The 16,140-nt window shown below is 44.5% G+C and overlaps 1 protein-coding gene across 1 annotated transcript in view; it reads left to right on the top strand.

Annotated features, from left to right (window-relative positions):
* The first annotated feature begins 244 nt into the window (after positions 1–244).
* The window catches only part of GNB1 (G protein subunit beta 1), a 137,224-nt gene continuing 121,328 nt past the window's right edge, over positions 245–16,140 (top strand). The window contains exon 1 of the mRNA XM_068240644.1: positions 245–571. The gene's annotated coding sequence lies outside the window, so the exon portion shown is untranslated. The remainder of the gene's footprint in view (positions 572–16,140) is intronic.

Here is a 16,140-nt window from a genome sequence, read left to right as displayed (position 1 = left end):
AGCTATCAGTCCAATGAAGAAAACCACTGGCCAGGCAGACAGATGAGATCTGACACATTTCAGGGACAGCAGCGCTGTAGAGAGTCGACTAGGAACCAGAAAGGCGTGCCTTCCCGAGCCCCGCCCCCAACCGCAGCGCTATTCCCCCACCCCAGTCCCGATATCTCTCCTCAGCGTGCCTCTGCCAGCGTACTGACGTCCCCAGACAGGCCCCGCCCACACTTGCACTAAGTCCCTCCTGCTCGTGCGTGGGGTTTCCCGGCGCTGTCCGCAGGGTTACCGCGCCCATCTCTTGCTTGATGGCTGAAGGGATCTGAGGGGACGCCGTGTGTGAGCCGTGTGCTTGTGTCGCTAGAGTCTCGGAGGCGGCAGTGCGGGGCGCGGACACAGCGAGGAGGAAAGGAAGCGGCCGCCGCCCTCCCCGGTCACCGCCCAGCAGCAGCAGCGCGTCTCCTCCTGCTCCCCCCTCCCCATCATCCCCGTCCCCTGTCCACGCCGCGCTGCCAGCATACAGGCCGAGGAGGGCACAGCCCCAACAGCCGTGGATGGTCACACGTTGGGCGGACAGCAGGTAGGAGGACATGGCGACGGCCTGATAGCACCCCCTCCCCCCGTCATGGCAGTCCCTGTACACAGCGCCCCCTTCACTGTACTGTGACCCCCACCCTACTAGACGCCCCTAGCCAAGCCTGAGCTGTCTCCCCTCCCTCTGTCATGACAACCGCTGGACTCGACACCCGCTCTTTACTGGAGGACCGTGACTGACGATCCTTCACACATGAAGCCTGACCACAGCACCCCCTTCTCCTGTGGCCCTCCCCCACCACTGAAGATACCTAACCTTCTCTTGGCACCCCCTTCTCCTGTGGCCTTCTCCCACCACTGAAGATGCCTAACCTTCTCTTGGCACCCCCTTCTCCTGTGGCCCTCTCCCACCACTGAAGATGCCTAACCTTCTCTTGGCACCCCCTTCTCCTGTGGCCCTCCCCCACCACTGAAGATACCTAACCTTCTCTTGGCACCCCCTTCTCCTGTGGCCCTCCCCCACCACTGAAGATACCTAACCTTCTCTTGGCACCCCCTTCTCCTGTGGCCTTCTCCCACCACTGAAGATGCCTAACCTTCTCTTGGCACCCCCTTCTCCTGTGGCCCTCTCCCACCACTGAAGATGCCTAACCTTCTCTTGGCACCCCCTTCTCCTGTGGCCCTCCCCCACCACTGAAGATACCTAACCTTCTCTTGGCACCCCCTTCTCCTGTGGCCTTCTCCCACCACTGAAGATGCCTAACCTTCTCTTGGCACCCCCTTCTCCTGTGGCCTTCTCCCACCACTGAAGATGCCTAACCTTCTCTTGGCACCCCCTTCTCCTGTGGCCCTCTCCCCCCACTGAAGATGCCTAACCTTCTCTTGGCACCCCCTTCTCCTGTGGCCCTCTCCCACCACTGAAATTGCCTAACCTTCTCTTGGCACCCCCTTCTCCTGTGGCCCTCTCCCACCACTGAAATTGCCTAACCTTCTCTTGGCACCCCCTTCTCCTGTGGCCCTCTCCCACCACTGAAGATGCCTAACCTTCTCTTTGCACCCCCTTCTCCTGTGGCCCTCTCCCACCACTGAAGATGCCTAACCTTCTCTTGGCACCCCCTTCTCCTGTGGCCCTCTCCCACCACTGAAGATGCCTAACCTTCTCTTGGCACCCCCTTCTGTACACCACCAAAAAATGTTCACCTTCTCTTGGATCGTCTGGATACAGTGCCCCCCTCCTCCTGTGGCCCTCCACCGCTAAAGATACTTCACCTTTTCTTGGCACCTCTGGACACAGTGCCCCCTTCTCCACCACTAAGGATACTTTACACTTCCCCTTCTGTACTCCTGGACACAGGGCCCTCTGCCTTACTGTGCGCCCCTCCCCCAAACTAAATTCTTATTCTGTTCTGTCATTTTACACAGCCCCTTAATTCTCCTTGCTGTGACCCTCCTTACTAAATTTTAACTTTTAACAAATCCTTCTGTCATGTACCCCTGAACAAAGCTCCGCCTACTTGTTATAGAGGACCATACCCACCTTCCCTATTATCTCCCTGTACTCCTGGGAACAGTGACTGCATCTTTTGACCCCCCCCCCCCTCGCTCCTACACTCATAAGCCTTCACCCACCCCCTTACTATGGAACCTCCATTTCCTTGTATTTAAAATGACCATATATTAAGTTTTGTGCCACCCCATCACTCTAGTCTGGATAGTTAACACCCATACCCTGATCTGCCATCCCAGGTTTGTATTTTATTGTAGTGATTACCTTGTCATGACACTGTTTGGATGCAATACTTTCCTTTATCATAACTACTAATCCTCACCAGTCTTCTTGTACTGACACCAGTGTCATTATTACTTTTGCTTTTTCATAGTAACCATTCTTGTCAGGGTATTCAGGCCACAGTGCCCATTCCTGGCCACAGTGTCCCTTCTACTTAACACTGGGGATCTCCCAATTCTTTGCCATGCTACTACTAGTTTTTACATGGTTTCCATCTTTGTCAAAATACTCTGTACACTATCCCCCCACCCCTTTACTTACACACAACTGCACTTTTTTTTTGTACCCTCTTGTAGCCAAGTTCAGAGTACCCGCTCTACTGCCCTTATTTTTGTTTTCTGTGTGACATTTATTTATTAATGAATCAGTTGCTTATTAGTTATCCATATTTGCCTTTTTAACTGGTCACAGATTTTTTTTTTCCTGACAACTGGAATGAGATGTAGAATTGAGTGTTGTGGGTACAGGGGTGTTTGTATACATTACAATAGAGTACCAAGTGGCCTGGGCATAGGTGCTATGGCATAAAAATAGATGCATGTTAGTGTTGCCCCAGAATTAACCATGTAGGCATTGTGTGCAGTTTAGTATTTCAGTAATGTAACTGGAGGGCTGACCTTTTATTTTTGTTTAACCTTTTTACAGTGGCACCACTTTCTATTCTTTACCTAGTCTTAATTTCAACTCCTTGCTGTTCAGCTGTGTCAGTGTGCGTTGACAGGCTTTGCCCTGTCAGGGCATGATGGGTGTAGTAGTTCTACAGTAGCTGGATGGCCCTTGGGTTGCCTAAGCCCTGCTTTCACATTTTGTTTTCTAACTCCCACCCACAGTCTGTCTTCCTTATTGCTAGCCTGTACAGAGAGGAAGCCAGCTGTTTAGGGGTGGGGAGGAATGGCAGATATTTTATTTCCCTTGTTGTTGTGGCTATTTCAGATTTGTCAAATGGCTCTTGGTTTACCAGGCTTGTGGGAAGATTTGCATCTGCTGCTGTAGAATTGACAGTTTTTCATAAACAATGCAGTAAACGGAGGTAGCGGTGGAGATCATGGGGGTGGAGGCTTGTCTGTAAGCATGGGGTGGGTGAATCATGGAGGAAGCCTTTACCTTTGGCTTGTGGGTACATAATTTAGTAATCCTTCAGGGTGGGGGTGTATCAGAGGACACATGAGCTGGGAGGAGTGTTTTAGTGGAGACATTTTGTTGGGCTGCTATATGCTTCTGTATCCGGGCATTTGCACTGGAGTGTCATTTGCTTGACTGCTAGGTCAAGGCAGCAGTCTTTAACTAGATGATCGGAAATGTAGACAGCTAGCCTGTCCTTCTCACTGTTGCTAAAATCTCTGCCTACGTTTCAGAACATGCATGACTAGTTTCCTGCATGTCTGGGTGTTGTGCTGCATAATTTATGTGCTCAAGGAGCCAGTGGGTGCAATATAATGGTGGATTTTACCCTGGAAGGCAAGGGAAAAAGGGAGGTACCTGCAAGGCAGGAATGTTGGTGTGCTTCATGGAGGATGGGAAAAACAGAAACTGGTATTCTGGTAGCCCTTATTTGTGATTGTTACCTGGAAATAGTCAGTCACTCCCTTGTAATTTCATAGCAGATCAGCGTTTCCCCTGTGTGAACAGTGCTTTGCTTAGTACTGTCATCATATGGTCCTTTTATAATTTGTATTGTGGTATATAGTGTCCGATAGACAGAAAAGCAAATTAACCCTTTGTGTGCCCTAGTATGACATGATCAGAGTAGGCCATGATTGTGAGCTCCAGGGTTTCACTGTTTTTTTTTTTTCATCCGGGTATCCTATAAATATACAGCCATGGTTCATTTCTGCCTGTCTTCCCTTTTTGTTCTGTGTATGGCTATGACAGGAAATGTTAAAATGGGGAAGCTGACTTCTAGCCGTTAAAGCCAGCCCCTTCTAATAGACAGTCATTATGTGGCCCAGGAGCATCTGTTAAGCAGTGCAGCAAGCAGCTTTATAATCCTTATAGATCTATTGATTTTGATGAAGCATACACATAGCAAAAACCCATAGTATATATTTTGGCACATCTGGTTGAAAAGGAAAGCTAGAGGAAAGGCTAACAAGGGGAGTGGTTACTGTGAAATACTAGAAGGTGGCTGTTTCTAAGTGGTGAATGAATGGGAAGTGTCAGATTCTAGGCCCAGTTACTGCAACAAGATGGCGTCTCAGCATTTCGTTTTTACATGTTAAACTCCTCTTCCTTGTATGACAAGGCAGCCCCGTTTCCCGTCTTGGCCTTGCATCTCCTTTTGTTGCTGCTTTTCCCTGTAGCAAGTTTCTGTACACAGCAGCTTGCCTTTTCATTCTTGTGTGAGCTGCTCCTGCAATTTCTTTTCCTGCATTCTATTTCTAGTGTGCCCTGTCTTTACAACACAATACCAGTGGGAGGAGTATCCCTGATGTATATTAGAAAAAAACTTTAGGCGGCGATTATATGTAGTGTTAACTAGAGGTTGCTGTCCTTGCGTCGATTTTCTTACTTTCCTCATCTTTTACGTTTAATATATATACACAGAGAGGTACCATAACAATGTCCTGCCTGGTTATTTGCAGGCAAGTGGTTGTATGTCAAATCATGGATGCAGATTTGGTACTTTCAGGTCTTGCTTTTTTTTTTTTTTTTTTATATGTATCCAGTGTGGACCATAAAATTACGATGTGGATTTAGTCTTGCATGATAGTACTGTGTTTATTTTAATGTTAGTATCCTAACTGTATTTTATATATCCTTATAATACAGCATAAGGGATTGTTGGCAAGTTTTAATTTCAGGCATTTGGGTGGGGGCTTTATTTAAAGTGATATCACAAATTTCCATAACTGAATACTTGTATTTCAGTACACATTTCTGTATTTTGTTGGTATATAGGTATGTATATATCATTAAACCTGTTGGTCTGCATGCAGATCAGGTGCTCTGACTGAAGTCAGACTGGATTAGCTGTATGCTTGTTTCAGGTGTGAGATCCAGATACTACTGCAGTAAATAGATCAGCAGGACTGCCAGGCAACTGGTATTATTTAAAAGAAAACCTCCATGTCCCTCTGTTTAGGTTCCCTTTAATGGTAAATGTAAGCTAAGATCCTCGGCTCTCTTCAGTAGAGGCTCTTGGACTTTTTTTTTTTTCCCTATAGGCTACAGTGCACATTGAACTAACTGACTACATAGACTACATACATGTGAAGTGGTTTACTAGTCAAAATGTCTGTATTCTGCTTATCCATGGGTGTAGGGGATAGCTTATGGTGGCACTGATGTTTAGACATTTGTGTTGTACGCTTGCCTACTTCGAGTCAGCTCATTGGAGAATGAATGAGCCACAGGAGTGATTTGCTCCTTTGTAATCTGTAATTGGCTCCCTTTCCAGGTCCCACTGCCTAAAGGTGGCCATACACTTATAGGTCTGCAGTAGATTTGACCATCAGTTTTGTCAGATGCCTGTCAAGTCGAATCTGACAGGAATCTTATGTGCCACACACTAGGAACAGATTGCCAATAGATTTTAGAATGAAATCTATTGAAAATCGATCTAAATGCATTATTGCACCTTTAGATCCAATGCAACTCTATGGGCCATCGATCTACTGCTGGAGACATAGATTTTTCCATCCTGTCAGATCAAATCTATCGCAAATCGATCATTTGGCTGATTTTAAAAAATCGATTTCTGATCGATTGATTCTATAGAATCGATCGATGACTGAAATCGACCAGTGTATGGGCCCCTTAAAACACATTGGGGTGAGTGCAAAGATAAAGTTGCATCTAGCTTGTGTATGGGGCTTGAAGAATGCCAGATCTGATAATGAAAATGGGAGCAGGCATGTATTAGGTGCAGTCCTTATGCCCACCACTCTCCTCAGCACAGCTTTATCCTTTCTTGCTTGACTGTGTGCTTACTACCATGCACAAGCAAGTCAGATGACAGGCAATTCCCTTAGGCCTCTTTCACATTAGACAACACGTGCAGGAGCCGGTTCCTGCACGCGTTGAATAGGCTGCGGTGTGTCGTCGGTAATCTGATCTGCGGTGCGACGCTGAGTAGCGGCGGTAGTAATTAACCCAATGGGAAACCGCTGATTACCGACGATAAAATTCTCCCGGGTGCGTCGTACCGCGATGCATCGAAACGCAGCGTCGGGTGTGAAAGGTAAAATGAAAGTCTATGGACTTTTACCTTGGTTAACGCAAAGCACATACTTTGCGTTTAAAACTATGAAAAAGGGCTCTGGTGTGAAAGAGCCCTTAGTAATCATGCAGCAGCTTACACAGGAAACCTAGGTCTCATCAGCTGGTACTTTTGAGGTGATCCACGCAGTCCCAGAGTATTGTGTAGATAGCAAGCAGCCTACAAGTGGCTGCCAGCCTGTCCACCGGCCCACGGCTCATAGGTTTCCAGCTGACATTCTCCTGCCCACTTTCTACCATAGTAGGCCTGAATGATTTTAGGAAATTATTGAATTGCACAATTTCTACCAGTAAGCATGAGTGCCCCAGTATAGGTAGCCAAGCATAGGTGCCCCAGTATATTTTAGCTAGCTATAGGTGCCCCAGTATATTTTAGCTAGCTATAGGTGCCCCAGTGGTTAGCCAGTATAGGTGTCGTAGTACATGTTAGCCAGCATAGGTGTTGCATTACAGGTTAGCCATCCAGATCCCTTTTAGTGTATATAGTCAACTCCCAGCTCCCCCCCATTAATGTATATAGGCAGATCTCCCCCTTTACTGTATATAGGAAGACCCTCCCCCATTAGTGCATATAGGCAGACACGCCCTTCCCTTTAGTGCGTATAGGCAGATCGCCGATTCCCCCCCCCCCCTCCCCCTTTTTTTAGTGCGTATAGGCAGATCCCTCTCCTCATTTAGTGTATATAGGCAGATTCCCCCAGTCTCGCCCCTTTGCCGCCGCTGTTTCCTGCCCGGCTCTTCCTCCCGAAAGTCTCAATCCTCCTCACCGCACTACCGCTGCGGAGAGGCAATGAGCGTTCGCCCAATAATAGCAGAGCCTCTAACAGGAAGCAGCATCATGTAATTTTCTGGCACCAGTCGTTACTAGGAAGCGTTCTCTACCACTTCACAGTGGCTTGAGGGATCGGGCCCACTGGAGGAGGGGTCTGGGAACAGAGCAGGTACCGGCGGCGTGGTAAAACCACAGCACCTGCAGCTGTGACTATCTCAAGATAGTCTTGCCCCTGATCACGATTTTGGTTTAAAAACCGAAAATAGTTCAGCCATACACTATATAGCTGGATACAGAATACTGCAGGGGCTAAAAAAAAACAGGTTTACTATAACAGGCCTTACTCCCATATACTTATAATGGTGCTTGGCCAGGTCCTGGGCATTTCGTTTACTATACAGTTTCAGTTTACTATATTATATAGCATTGTTGTGGTAGGTACATACGATACAATTTTCTGGCAGATTTACTAGTAAGATCAACCATTTCCAACAGGTCCTATCTGATTTCTGAATTTTTTTTTTATCACTTCTATGGAAAATTGAAGAAAAAATCGGTTGGAAATCAGATCGGTTGGTAATAGTCGATCTGTTTAGAAAATTGAATCATGTGTACCTAGCATAAGTCTCACGATCTGGTTTTCAACATCAAGCAAATGCTGAGGAAAAGTTTGCTGCACATTACAAAATGTTTGAAGTTCTCACTTGGGGTGGTAAGTGAGATGCAGGAATATGTGGTGGTTTTTTTTTTTTTTTTTTTTTTTTTCTTTATCTTGAAAATGGACCAACCAGATCTTGCCAAGGTGGAATTTAGTCTATTCTCCGGATGTATATATCGTCATTATTGTGCATCAACTATTTGCATTTCATGACCTACACCTGGTTATCACAGTGAAACTTCACTGCTGTTCATTACACTTAAGGTGGCCATTCATCTAGCATTTTGGCAGCCAATCGACCAGCCGTTTCAATAAATGGATGCAAATAAGTGCCCCTACAAGCATGACCGACGATTCAACCAATTTCGGCCCAAGTTGGGTAAATGTATTGTTTGGACATCTCAGGTTGACATGGTTGCTCAGATGTGACCCTAATGCTGGGTACACACAGTACGATTTTCTGTGCAATTTTCCGACCTGATGTTTTCCGCAAAATTCTGCACTCTATTCTGTGCTCGATTCTCTTATCTTTATTCGTTTTTCTTATCTTTTTCCATTCACTGCTATGAGAAATCGAGTGCAGAAATGATTGGGAGCAATATCAGACATGACGGATTTTATCAATCAGATCATCTATCGCACAGAATCGTACCGTGTATTGGGCATTAAGACGTGCGATATTGGGACCCCTGGCGCTGTCCACCCCCACAAAGTAAATGTACTGCCTGTCCGCTGTTGCACGCTGCGGTTTGAAGCCAACTTCTGCTTCCTCTGTTCGTGCCTCACTTGCTGCCGGCATGTGGTGACGTCAGTCATGCATGTAAAATGCATGCATTTCAGAGTTTTTTTGCGAAATTCTATTCATTTCCACATGTTTTACTGCTTTGTCAAACCACTGTGGCTTCTTGTTGTTGCAGGGGAATTGACAGAGGTAAAGGAAACTAGCTGATTCAGCTGGGGTTATCTGCATGATCCATGCAGTGAAACACATGTAGTCTGCATTTCTATGCGCTGCCTATAGACTATAAGTGTGCGGTGCACATGCGTAGTGCAATTTAATCACACCGCTTACATTAAAATACACTGCTCAGCGATGCATTGCTGTACTGTGAATGTTAGCATGTTTATAGCACACTGATGACAATTGTTCTCGCTTTTCTGTTGGTGCCAGGGCAGCAGCCACTAGGTCACGCTCAATAGGTAGTAGCAATGTTTGGGAGTCTTGTCAAAGGTCTCTTACTGAATAGGTGCTGGTTACTGAACAGGAAGAGCTGAGATTCAAACCAGGTCTTCTGTGTCATAGGCAGAGCCCTAAACTAGTACACTATCCAGCCAGTAGTAGCAGTAGGGTATTAATAATAAATGGTATCATCCTGATTCAAAACTTTACTATCCAGCCACTGATACTATCAGGGCTGTGGAGTCGGTACAAAAATCCTCCGACTCCTCAGTTTAGGATTACTCCGACTCCTCTAATTTGCATATTACAATCTTGTTGATTGAAAGTATGTAACATGAAAATCGTCTTAACTGCCAACGCTTAAGAATTTTAAGACAACTGAAGTGAGGATATGGAGACTGGCATATTTATTCCCTTTAGTCATAGACTAAAACTAGTCCTCAGTAAGAGTACTTGTAGAAGGTACAGACCGGAACAAAGAACATCTATCAGGCCCTAGGCAATGTAACTGTGGGTACATGTAAGAGTGATGTGCAGGTACTCTGCAGGGGAATAAGGAGATTCTTCCTCTATTACACATTCTTCATGCACAATCTGAACCAGGTTAATGGGTGAAAGACAACACCTCTCTGTTCAATGTGCACAACATTCTCAGTGGATTCTCTGCAGCTCTGTGGGGCATGCATATGTATGTGTAACAAAGTAAACCTGAGACAGATGAAATTAATTTTTTTTTTTTTAAATACATACCTGGGGCTTCCTCCAGCCCCTTTCAGGCTAATCAGTCCCTCGCTGTCCTCCTCTGCCACCTGGATCTTCTGCTATGAGTCCAGGTACTTGAGCCAGTCTGGCGTGGTGCGCATGCACACACTCCGCTGCTGGGAGTGTACTACATCTGCGCAGCACTATTGCGCAAGTGCAGAATGCTCCTGGCTGTGGAAGCGGCATGCAGCTGTACAGCGCTGACTGGCTGAATTACCAGGACTCCTAGCAGAAGAACCAGGTGGAGGAGGTGGACAGCGAGGGACTGATTAGTGTGAAGAGGGCTGGAAGAAGCCCCAGGTATGTATAAAACTTTTCTTTTCATCCTTCTCAGGTATACTTTAATTCGTAGTCACCAAACCAAATTTTAACATATTAAATTATTTCCATCTCATTGACCATCTCTATTAGTGACACTGCTACACATCAGGCTTTATACTTACAGCATAAATGTTATTTAGTATATATGAGATTCCTGTGTACACATCATATATACAGTCACAATCAGATGTGTATATCTGACTTTAAAAATACGGGGACTGCTTTATTGAAGCAGCACAAGTAACTCATTTTGATTGGTTTATTTCATTTTTGTGGACTAAGCACAGCTATTACTGTATGTATAAATATTTGATGACTATTATCTGAGAAATAGAACATTTTATTATAATTTCTTTAATTTTAATTAGTTTAAATTCATTCGGAGTCGGTGCACTTTTTCTCGACTCCGACTTCAGGCACCCAAAATTGCCCCGACTCCACAGTCCTGGATACTATGTGCAGTGCCTTACAACTGACTGCAATGCCCATGAGCCACATGGCTTAGTATGCAGAGATTTTCAGCATCGGTTTTCTTTCACTGCGCCTACACAAACTGCAAAGTATGGTCAAACTAGAGACTGATATAAAGACTTTTTCAAACTAAAGTGAAAATCCTCTGTTCGTTAGCCCTAAGGATAGTTTCACACTGGGGTGTTGCATTATAACATGCACATAACACAACCAAAACAATTTGTGGTAACGTGCAATGAAATGCAGACAAAGAAGCAACTGAAGTAAAAGTACCCACACTGAGGGCTGGTGCACACCAAAACCCGCTAGCAGATCCGCAAAATGCTAGCAGATTTTTAAACACTTTTTTTATTTTTATGAGGCGTTTTGCTAGCGTTTTGCGGATTGCTGCTGCGGTTTTCAGTATAGTAGATTTCATATATTGTTACAGTAAAGCTGTTACTGAACAGCTTCTGTAACAAAAACGCCTGCAAAACCGCTCTGAAGTGCCGTTTTTCAGAGCGGTTTGCGTTTTTCCTATACTTAACATTGAGGCAGAAACGCATCCGAAATCCAAAAAATGCCTCACCCAGGCATTTTTCGTTTCTGCAAAACGCCTGCCGCTCTGGTGTGCACCACCCCATTGAGATACATTGACCAAGCAGATCCGCAGCCGCAAGCGGATCTGAAAACGCCCAAAAAGCCGCTCGGTGTGCACCAGCCCTAAGGGCTGGTGCACACTACAAGAGCTTTTTAAACGCTGTTGCTAATGCAATGCTATGGAGGATTTTTACAAAATCACATCCCTCAGTCTGAATGCACACATAGGATAACATTAGCAAGAGCTTTTAAAACCAGTGCTTAGAAAAGCTCTTGTAGGGCCAGTGCACACCAAAAACCTCTAGCAGATCCGCAAAACGCTAGGTTTTTGAAGCAGATTTTCAGAGTGATTTTAGGCATGTTAAGAGGTTTTCTAAACATGCCTAGCGTTTTGGAGCGTTTTTGTGTAGCAGATTTCATATATTTACAGTAAAGCTGTTACTGAACAGCTACTGTAGCAAAAACCCTTGGAAAAAAACGCTAGATCAGAGCGGTTTTCCACTTTCCTATACTTTAACATTGAGGCAGAAGTGCCTCGGAAATTTAAAAAATGCTGCAGCCCCCGAGCTTGCATTTGTGGAAAAAATGAACCGCTGTGGTGTGCACCAGCCCATTGAAATACATTACCTAAGAAGTTTTAAAACAGCTAACGTTTTTAAAAACGCTCTGGTGTGCACCAGCCCTAACATTGTGCACGTCATCATATGCGATTCTAACAGCGCACTGCATGTTCTGCCCTGAAACAGAATCCATTACATTACACTGCAACTGAGGTGTGAACTATTCATAGATTTTCAATGGCATCACGTAACTGTACGCAAAACAGTGTTCGTTACAATGCAATGCAGCATGTTAATAGGAAGGTACCGTAAGATTTTCAGCAACACTCATCTGGAAGACTTATATAGTGGACTGTGAGAATTCTTGATTGAATTTGATCTCCCCCAGTTTTTTTTTTTTTTTTTCTAGCTGGGTGGCATGAAAAAGTAGCCGGGTGGGGCGCGATGGGGAAATGCAGTGTCCGGTGCAGCTCCGCTTACAGTGTGGGAGGAGGATGTGGAGGTGAGCTGATGACAGCCAGGTGTTCATTAAAATTAGCAGGGGGAGCCACCTGGCTAAAAGAGAACACTGGAAGTACTGATTTACAAAGTTAGGGCACTTTAAGGCCCCGTTCACACTTGCGTTTTGGCAAGTAAACGGACCGGATCCTGATCGGATCCTGACCTGATCCGATCCTGACCTGATCCTGATCAGAACCATACGGTCCGTTTGCACCAGGCTGCCATCCGGATCCGTGGGCAAAAAATAGCGAAATTTAAAAAAAAAAAAAAAAGTTGGGGTCAGCAGAAGGTGCATGTGTAGAATCAGGTTCCTCCGCTGTAGGCCTCACCTCAGCCTCCGACATTCTGCCAAACAGCTCCAGCACGTCTGTCACGGCTGCTCCACTCCAGACATGCTTGGCCCATGTGTCCCCATCCGAAATGGCCGCTTGGATACGCATAGGAAGTGGGGTAGAACGTCAGGTTTTTGTAGGCAGTGTGTTCTGTGCCTTCCGTTTCCCATTGGTTTCTGTGTTCCAGATGGTGCTGTCAGGCTCCGGTCCGGGTGCGTGGGCCGGAGAGCCGGACCCAAAAAATAGCGCATGTTGGAAAAGAGTCCGGATCCGATCCGGCTCCGTACTGTATGGAACGGGCACGTGTGAACGTCCGCATAGCCTTTACATAGCTATGCGGAACGTACGTTCCGTTTGTACAGTATGCGGTCCGGATCAGATCCGGAAAATCCGGATAGCAAACGCTAATGTGAACCGGGCCTTACACTTTCTGCATAAGTGCCTTACCGTGCAACTTTGCGGTAATAAAACCTCCATTTTTTTATTCTTGGGTTGCAGTGCAGCTATAACACGTGGTGCGACTTTTCGGCTTCAGTGCGATTGGTTTTTTTAATAAGCATTACAACTGCAAAACTAATGAGCTGTCTTTGCATTGTGTGTACTTGGCATTAAACACTATGAGCTTTCTGTACATCAAATCAGTGTTGACCTCAAGCATATTTTTTTTTTTTTTTTTTTTTTTTTTTTTTTTTTTTTTTTTACTGGCTCTGGAATTCTCAAATTAATATACAGCAGAGATGGACCTTGGCAGCAGTAAAGATGGTGCCACCTGTAAAATTTCAGAATGTAAATTGGGGTGAGAAAATATTTTTCAATGGGCAAACACTGACTAATTTATAAATGAATAAAACAATGACAGCAGTGTGGACTGTAAGACTTGGTAGACTAGGGGTGGGGTTTGGGGGGCTCTGGCTGGAAGACGACCCAGGTATGGCTATAGGTATGTGGGTGCTTGGTTCAAGAAACTGCAGCATGCCGTCTAGAATTGCACCACAATGAGATTTGGACAGCAACCCATTGCTGGAATTGTTTCCCTGCTTGACTTGCCTGCAAGGAAATGCTGCTGCTTCAGGCAGCATTCAGCCCTATTGGAAACGGGCCCGTAATGTTTCTTTTGACTGCCAGATCTTTTTGGGGGAAGGAAGAATGCTCATTTAGCTTAAATATTTATCAGCAGATTGACTTTGGATTTGTGTATGTTCTGATAATGAAAGATTTATCTTGGTGTGGATGGCTGACAAGAATGCCAGTACTGGCCATTTTTGCTGTCTGTGCACTTTTAGCTGCACTGGAGAAGGCAAAAGTCCCTGACCTGGCATTGCATGCAATATGAAAAGACTTGTTTGTATAACCAATCATGCTAGTGATGCAGTCCCTCATGCAACATGTGTATGGCATACTACCTGTAAAGGTTCCTCCAGCCTCTTTGTTCCACTACAGTTATTATTCATATAGCACTGACCTCTTCTGCAGTGATGTACAGAGTATATTTTCTTGTCATGCAACTGTCCCTTATGCTGGGATTACACGGTCCGTTTTTGAGGTGATTGTTAATTTCCGACATGTCCGATCTCCTTTTCAATCATTTTGCCACTCGATTCCTGATTAGAAGTGAATGGAAAAAGATAAGAAAATCATAAGATAATTGAGACAAAATTGAACAGTGTATGCCCACCATAAGATGGGCTCAGTCTTATCCCTACCATAGTCATGTCTATATGTATTGTTTGGGACTTTTTGTTCATGGGGCTCCAAATTCAGTGCTTTAAGAATGTAGGAAGCAGGGTTTATTACTAAAGAATACAAAATCTTGTCACATACAGTATATGGCTACTTTTTTGGGGGCTGGGCTTTTAACCACTTTTTCCACCGCTACAGTATATCTACGTCCTCTGCGACTTCATCTAAGCCACAAGGACGTAGCTATACATCTTGTAGCTGAAGCACAGCTGTACATGATTGGGCTTGCTTCTGTGCAAATCCTCCTTCACTATCTGATACAGCACTAATTGTTGAAAGGGAAGAAAAATATAATTTCCCCTTCCCTTCTTGAGTCTTACCATTAAAAATACTTTTTTTTTTCTTTTTTCAAAAAAGTTCATAGTGAAAAATACACACTGTAGCATTATTTCAGCATTGAGCAAAATCTTCCACACAGACAGGTCGACGGGAACTATCGATTTCAGACGGAAATCGATTGTTCGGTCAGCGTTTGTGCATCTATTTCAAAACCAATTCGATCAGTGATCGAATCGGCTGTATATCGGTGGGAAAATCGGTAAGTGTATGGGCCCCTTTAGATTTGTGACTGACTTGGTTGCATAAAGTGTGGGTGTTTGAATTGTAATGGTTATAATTTATTTATTTCTTTTTATCAAGAACCCCATGGTGGCAACTTTTGTATGGAACCTTTGTTTGAAGCCCTATTGTCATTGCTAAGGAGCTTAAGCTACCTGGCTTTTATCCAGCCCTGTTTTATTTTTATTTTTTAAATGCCCTTATAGGTATGTTTGTATATTGCCACTTATACTGTGATTTCATGCAGTAAGTATTCTCATGTCAGTTACAGCTGGAAGGGAAAGATACTTTTTTTTTTTTTTTTTTTTTTTCCTTTAGATCCCCAGAAATAGCCTCTAATCCACACCTAAATATAGCCAGAGAATGAACCTCCCAAATGTGTGCTTTGTGTCCCTCTCCTGGTTTTCTGCAGTCCTGTTTGTTCTTTAATGGGTGTAAGACAAAATGACACTGTTTTAAGTCCTGCTACAATACAACACATTGCCTTGGGCTTTGCTCTATCACTACTTATCTATTTCTACCACAGACCTTTTCAAAAGACTGCATTTCTTTAATAGAGCTTTCATTTTTTTGTATAGTCCATGGTTGGATGGAGGGGCCTGTTCATGGTAAAAGCTGTATGATTTCATTGAAATATAGACTGTTCCATCATGGGAAGGATCTATGTCACCCTTGTCTGAAAAACTATTAGCTATAAAATATCCCCCCCCCCCCCCCCCCCCCCAAAAAAAAAAAGCACATGTAAGTAGATAAATACTTGCTCTACTTACATAACATATGTATTGTAGTGTCCACGTTTTGATTTCTGTGATTTTTGTTGTAAATTAGAAGGCTCCTGTTGCTGGCAGGGGCCAGCTTGTGTCCGGCTAGATCTCAGAAACCGTTGGGGGGAATCGATTGGATATGTTGTGGCAGTAGAAAACAGCATTTTCAAAGTGTATTGGGTGGGAACTTTATAGAAAACTCAATCTGTTAGTGTGAAGGAATTATTGAAAGCCAACTGCAAGCCTGAAAATCTGAATGCCTTTTTCAAAGTGTTAATCAACACAATCCTGGCGTATAATGGACACTTCATGAAGAATCTGTGTATGTGCTTATATGCTGCATGTAAAAATTAAAAATCTGTCTGTGCCCTTGGTGATTTTACTGTAATTGCTAAGCTTTGTAGCAATTG

This window comes from Hyperolius riggenbachi, chromosome 6 (genome assembly GCF_040937935.1).
Source record: "Hyperolius riggenbachi isolate aHypRig1 chromosome 6, aHypRig1.pri, whole genome shotgun sequence".
Lineage (NCBI taxonomy): Eukaryota > Metazoa > Chordata > Amphibia > Anura > Hyperoliidae > Hyperolius > Hyperolius riggenbachi.
Note: the sequence above shows the minus strand (reverse complement) of the source record. Positions and strands in the feature narration are given on the sequence as shown.